General features: G+C 34.9%; 1 long non-coding RNA gene across 1 annotated transcript; it reads right to left on the bottom strand.

The window, feature by feature from the left end:
- Positions 1–1,575: 1,575 nt before the first annotated feature.
- Positions 1,576–2,282, bottom strand: LOC140854375 (uncharacterized). Its single transcript, XR_012137580.1, has 3 exons — positions 2,126–2,282; positions 1,931–2,023; positions 1,576–1,770 (listed from the first exon to the last, which is right to left on the bottom strand). It is a non-coding gene; the product is annotated as an uncharacterized lncRNA (long non-coding RNA).
- Positions 2,283–7,193: the final 4,911 nt, after the last annotated feature.

Below are 7,193 nucleotides of genomic sequence, written 5' to 3'. Positions count from 1 at the left end.
GATCTTTCTTTGATGATTTAAAGATAAGATAATGAATAACTAGCCAAGAGACTACAATGATGTGTTTTTCAGACTAAACAATATATGAAAAATGTCAATCTCAAAGTAAATTTCTTGCAATCAAGGAGAACACGCCTGCAAGAGACCCATTAATACGACCCAATATTTGGAATTGTGAACCAGTACATATTTGGATCAATTGACTTGCAATTCTGCAGCATAATTTTCTTTAAAAAAAAAAAAATAGATAAGGACATAACTGAATAACAACTTGTGATAAAATTTAGAGCACATAATTGTGGTTTTGATTTTATTCAGATGATTTCGCTACAGGAAAAATGGTCATTAACGATGCTATTAATGTTATTTTACGACGCTTTAAAGCGTCGCTATTTAGCTTTACGATGCTTCGAAAAGCGTCGGCAAAGCGTCGCCTATGTAAAAGTGGAGATGAAAAGCGCCGACGCTTTTTAAAAGCGTCGTTATTTTTTAACGACGCTTTAAAGCATCGTAAAATTTAACATTAACGGTGCTTATAAGCGTGTTTAACGACGCTTATAAGCGTCGTTAAATATATTTTTAACAACGCTTTAAAGCGTCGCAAAATACAATTTTAACGGCGCTTTTTAGCGTCGTTAATGACTCTGCGTCATCCACTCTACCAAGACGCTTTTCGAAGCGTCGGCTTTTTTGTCTTTAACGACGCTTATAAGCGTCGTTAAAATTATTTTAACGACGCTTATAAGCGTCGTTAAAGGTTTTAAGAGAAAAAAAAAATACAGGTATTATCTACAAAAAAAAAAAGAATACATACATTCCTGTACGAAATTATATCAATTATTCGAACATAAACCTGTACAATCACCACATTCACACCTGTACAATCATCACCATTCACACCAAAAGCAAACTTAAATAGAAAATTTAACCAAACCAAAAGACAATATTTTATATAAATAAAAATAAAGTACTAATCATCCATTACAATCAAGAGTAATATAAATAAATATAAAAATATAATAAAAATAAAATAATATCAATCTGCAGGCGGATGGTCGTCGTTGTCTCCACGTGACGTGCCGCTATCTCGACGGGTACCTGATGTGCCAGGAGCCTACAAGAAACATATCAAAAGCATGATTTGTATATCTATAAATAAAAATATATAAATTATTAAATTAATACAAAAATATATATTTAATATTATGTGTTTACCTGAGATGAACCATACATCTCTAATAAAGATGTAAGGCGATCAATCTGTCCCCTCATGGCCTGCATCTCGGCACGGCTCTGTCGCATCTCCTCCATCTCAGCGGCACGACTCTGTCTAATCTCCTGTATCTTCGCCTCGAGTCTGCGAACGCGTGAATCCTGAGCATCTGCTGCAGCATGCTGCGTATATCTACTAACCTCAGATAACTGAGTGGGGGTGACTCCTACTCCATAACCCCTCACTCGGCCGTAGCGCTCTGGTCCCATCAACTCTGTGAACACCTCGGTCTCGATACGGCTCTGCTGCGTAGATGCTGCGGACTCGTCGTCACGCTCCGCAATCAGAGATGTAGCCCTCTCCTGTATTTTTTTTGAAAACAAGAGTTATACATTAATAGCTAACAAAATTAAATTTAAATCATTGCAAAAAATATAATATTAATAATGCCGTACATATAAATCTCTCGACTCATCTCGAACAAAAGTACCATCCTGATGAGTATGAGTCATCCGGTAAAACTCCACTTGTCCGGGTTCCCTCCCATGCTCATCCTCCTACACAAATAATTTCAATTTTAAGCAAACAGTTATAATAATTTAAAAAAATATATGAGTATCATGATACAGACATGGTCCACGATACATAATGATATTAGTTATATAAATATTTCAACATAAAAATTAAAAGTTAATTATGAAAGTTTAAGGAACATACAAACTCCTGTCGGAGTCGTGCATAACTCTTCGACCCCGATGTATGAGGAACAGACTGAGCTGCTCGTGCAGCTCTACCAATAGCAGAATAAGTCTGTAAAATAAAGTAAAGAACTTGTTATATATATAATATATAATAAAAATCAATATTTTTATAAAATATTTAAGAAAAAAAGATAATAAACAGATAATATACCTGTGCCCTCTCGGAGAACCAATAATGAACCAACTCCATCCACTGATGAGGGGGTACATCAGGAGGATAATTCCTAGCAACCTCCTCCTCTGTCATACCCTGTCTCATATAGTCCTTCTTCAATTGTGCTCTATATTCTTTTCATTTGCGGTTGAGAGACTTAATTACAAAATCATGAGTGGATGGAGGGAGAACAAACTTGCTCTATAAAAAAAAAGTTAAATGAAATAAATTATATAAATGATTAACAATTAATATACAGTATAAACATCAATTCATTACCTCTATAACTCGGAGGAGCTCAACTTTGTACGTTGGAAGCATGTCATTCCATTTTGCATAGCCCAACGGACATAGCTGAGGCCTCCGAGCAACAGTCCCCAAAAATGAAGTCAATAAGCAGGCAGCTTTCTTAATTGGCTGACCTAGCTGATTGCACTCCACAACAATCCTCTCACCCTCACGCATCTGCCACACATCTCGTACTACTGTGGGTCCGCGTCTGGGGCATACTCTCCCGGATCCGTCTGCAAAAAATACATAAAAGTAACTATATCATAAATATACATAAAATGAAATAAAAAAAATTACATGAAAGATAATATATACCCTGCACGTGTATCTCATCATCTGGCTGATGAACAGGAGGATCGTGCTGTGCTGATGATGAAGGACAGGGCTCAGAATGCTGTGCAGCTGAACTGGCCTCAGGCTGCTGTGCTGAAGAAGACGTACCGGCCTCTATCTGTGAAAACTGGAACTGCACACCAGCATATCGTCCCCTGCGACGCATGATGTCACCTAGCATTTATATAAATAAAAGGTAGAATCAGTTAATATATGGAGTAAAATAACATAATAATTAATGCAAAATATATACATCATAAATAATTATTACCAATAACAATCAAGCAGTAGTGTTTTCTTCGAATTCTGTTCTAACCAACGTCGTCGTAGCATTTAAATCATCAGCTGGCACAAAATTGTAGGGCATACATTGTGTATAAGTGTCATCGTCATCATCCTCCACTTGGTTTCCCATATCATATAAGTCTCTAGGTTTTGTTTTGATGACAGTAAACCAATCTTTATCTTTTGCGTCTTGTACATAAAATACTTGACGAGCTTGAGATGAAAAAATGAATGGGTCATCCTTCAATAACACACCAGTGTGTATCAACCTTGAAAAATTTACAAGTGTAAATCTATTTGCATCTTATTTCAAACCCCTTGGTGAGTTTATATCTATCCAATCACATCTAAACAGTACTACTTTAAATTTTCCATAATAATCCAACTCATAGATATCTTTAAGTGCACCATAATAGGATTTTCCATCCGCTTCCACCATAACACCGCTATTCTGTATTTTTCTAAATTTCTCCCGTTCTCTAGTATAAAATTTAAAGCCATTAATTATGAAACCGTTATATCTATTCATAATCTTGTTAGGTCCTCGAGCAAGAGCTATTAATTCATCTGAATTATTTGTCTCCATCATCTTTGATACCTAACAAAAAATGATATGACGAAGTACAGTTGAGTTATCTGATATTAAATATGTATCAAAAATTAATATATCCCATAATTAAATATAAATCACACCTGATTCGAAAGCCACATAGAGAATAACTTGACCAACCATCGCTGTTCAATCCTTGCATTAGGACGAATGTTATGATTGGCTCATCTCTGATAAATTAAAAATTCACTGCATAAAATATAAATATATCATTTAGAATATTATATTTAATATAAAATTTAAATTTTGATGTCATTCCTTAAATATACTAACCTGCGATGGTCAGATATTATGTCACTATGAAGTAACACATAACGATGTGCTTGTGCTAAGGATTTTTGATCAAGTACAATACTTTCAACTCTTCCCAAAAATTTTCCAGCAGTTAAGAACTTATACAGTTCTGCATTCTCCACAAAGTCATTATGCCATTGAGGTCGACTAAAAATAGTCTCTACACCTTGAAGATATCTTGAACAAAATGTCAAACATTCATCCGCAATATATGCTTCAGCAATCGAGCCTTCGGGATAGGCTCTATTTCGCACATAATCTTTAAGACGCACAAGATACCTTCAAGAATTAAATATTTATTAAAATATCAGTATGCTATTGTTTCTAATAAAATTATCAAAATATTTAAGGTTTGTAATAATACCTCTCAATAGGATACATCCATCTATAATGTATCGGTCCACCAACTTTAACTTCTGAAGCTAGGTGAATGAGTAGATGTACCATAATAGTGAAAAATCCAGGAGGAAAAATCTTTTTCATCTGGCAAAGTATAATTGCAATATCGGATTCTAACTGATCAAGTTTTCAAGGATCAATAACTTTGGAACATAATGCCTTAAAGAATGACGATAATCGAAGTACAATTGTAACAACTTGTTTCGGCAATGACGATCTTAATGCTATTGGAAAAATATCTTGCATCAATATGTGACCATCATGACTTTTGAGATTTGAAAGTTTTCGATCTTTTAGATGCACACATCGTGAAATATTTGATGCATATCCATCGGGTACTTTGATACTTTTCAAAACTCCCAAAAAATTATCTTTTTCTCGAGCAGACATTGTGTAACATGTAGGAGGCACATAAATTCTATCATTAGCAAGCATTTTAGGATGAAGTTCCTGTCGGATACCTATTTCTTTTAAATCAAGACATGCCTTCATGTTATCTTTGCTCTTTCCATCAAGGTTTAAAAATGTTCCAAGTAAATTATCGCAAACATTCTTCTCTATATGCATGACATCAAGATTGTGCCGAATAAGATTATGTTTCCAATAAGGTAAGTCAAAAAAGATACTTCATTTTTTCCATAAATGTTTACTTGGCTGTTGTGTAGATGCTATCTGTGTGTCTTCCTCATTTTCATCCTCGAAATAATTGTCTGGATCTTGAAACACCTCTGCATCTATAGTACTGATACTGACTTCCTCTGGTAACCCTTCGTGCACTGAGCTTTCAACATCATCCCTTGCTCTTTTTTTAGAGGACTTTGAGTGCTTACCATAGCTGTAATTCATGCCATCCATTTGTCTATGAACATCAGTTCCAGAAGGTGGAATAGGGTCACATCCCAATTCTATAGTACCATCAAACAAATCTTTCTGAAATCGAAACGGATGATTTGCTTCCAACCATCGACGATGTCCCATGTAACAAAATTTACCTCCATGTTTTAACCAAATTGAATGTGTTGAATCTCCACAACAAGGACATGCGACCCGTCCCTTTGTACTCCAGCCAGATAAATTGGCATATGCTGGAAAATCATTAATAGTCCATAACAAAGCTGCCTGTAGTTTAAATGTTTGGCCGTTGGAAGCATCAAATGCATCAACACCCTCCCACAACTATTTCAATTCCTCTATCAAAGGCTGTAGAAAAATATCAATATCATTGCCTGGACCCTTATCTCCTGGAATAACCATTGACAAGATAAGTGATGATTGTTTCATGCACATCCACGGTGGCAAATTGTAAGGTATCAAAACGACTGGCCAAGTGCTGTAGGTAGAACTCAGGGTCCGAAATGGATTGAAGCCATCAGAAGCTAAGCCAAACCTAACACTGCGAACATCAGAGGTAAAATCAGGATGCCTATCATCAAATGCTTTCCATTGAAGACTATCTGCTGGATGTCTCAACATTCCATCCTTTGTACGTCCTTCATGATGCCATCTCATTGATGAAGCTGTTTTTGATGATGCATAAATCTTTTTCAATCTAGGTATAAGAGGAAAGTAACGCAATACCTTGGCCGGTTTCTTTTTACTCCGCGTTGCATCCAATTCATTCAGTACATCATCTCGATCTTCTTTTTGTGTTATCTATCTTGAAGATCCACATACATTGCATGACTCTTGATTAGCATTTTCACCCCGATATAACATACAATCTTTCGGACAACTATGAATCTTTTCGTATCCAAGATCCAATTCCTTTACTACTTTCTTGGCTTCATAATATGATGGTGGTAAACGAGTGCTTTCTGAAAATACATCCTTTAATAACTTGAGCAGCATGATAAAACTCTTTCCAGACCATCCATTCAAATATTTTATATGAAATAAATGTACAAGAAAAGAAATCTTAAAAAATTTTGTACAATCCGGATATAATTCTTCGTCTGCATCTTTCATTAAGGTGTGATAACGAGCTGTCTCATCATTAGATGTATGTATGGGCTCCTCAACATGCATACGTTCTGTATGCGTACATCCATCAAACATCCCAACTGTTTCTTGTATACTACTGGATTCTCCTAAATTTTGAACATCAAATCCAAAAGCATCTGTGATCAAATCCCTTATATCATCATCTCTTGCAGAATTGTCTTCTAGGCTAGTGGATCCAAAATGAGTCAAGGGTTGGTTACATGATGATGGCAACATAGATTCTCCATGAAAAATTCAGTCGGTATAACCTCTTAAAAAACCATTCCATACCAAATGTTCTTCAACATTTTGTGGATCTAAAGAAGAACTATTTACACATTTCCAACATGGACATAAAATCTTTCCATTCAAACTATTTTTCTCCATACCAAATTTAATGAAGTCATGAACTCCATCTAAATATTCTTTACTATTCTTTGGTTTATTTATCCAACTTTTGTCCATTGTAGGATAAAAATGACCAAACTTACAATTTATCTAAAAATAAAAAAAATTATACAATCTATATTAATGCAATGAGTAAAAAATATCAGTCATTTCATAAAATTCAAAAAAATAACAGCTAGATAAAGTTTACATAGTAAATGCTTGCTATCATCAACTAATAGGTAAAGAAGGTCCTATCCCATTCAGAAAATGCATTAATTCTATACGTCAATTACAGAAATCAAATGATATGCAACAAGAGCCAAAAAAAATTTCGGCAGCATTTTCCCTTAGTTCTTCCGTATAGGAAGAACAAAAAGAAAATACCATCCGAAATTTTTTTCGAACCCTCAGCATACCATTTGATTATGGTAATGACCTATAGAATTACTCACATTTCCAAACTGTCCATACTGGACAATCAAT

The sequence above is a fragment of the Elaeis guineensis genome, chromosome 16 (genome assembly GCF_000442705.2).
Source record: "Elaeis guineensis isolate ETL-2024a chromosome 16, EG11, whole genome shotgun sequence".
NCBI lineage: Eukaryota > Viridiplantae > Streptophyta > Magnoliopsida > Arecales > Arecaceae > Elaeis > Elaeis guineensis.
The sequence above is the reverse complement of the archived record's forward strand: the minus strand, read 5'-3'. Positions and strand labels throughout refer to the sequence as shown.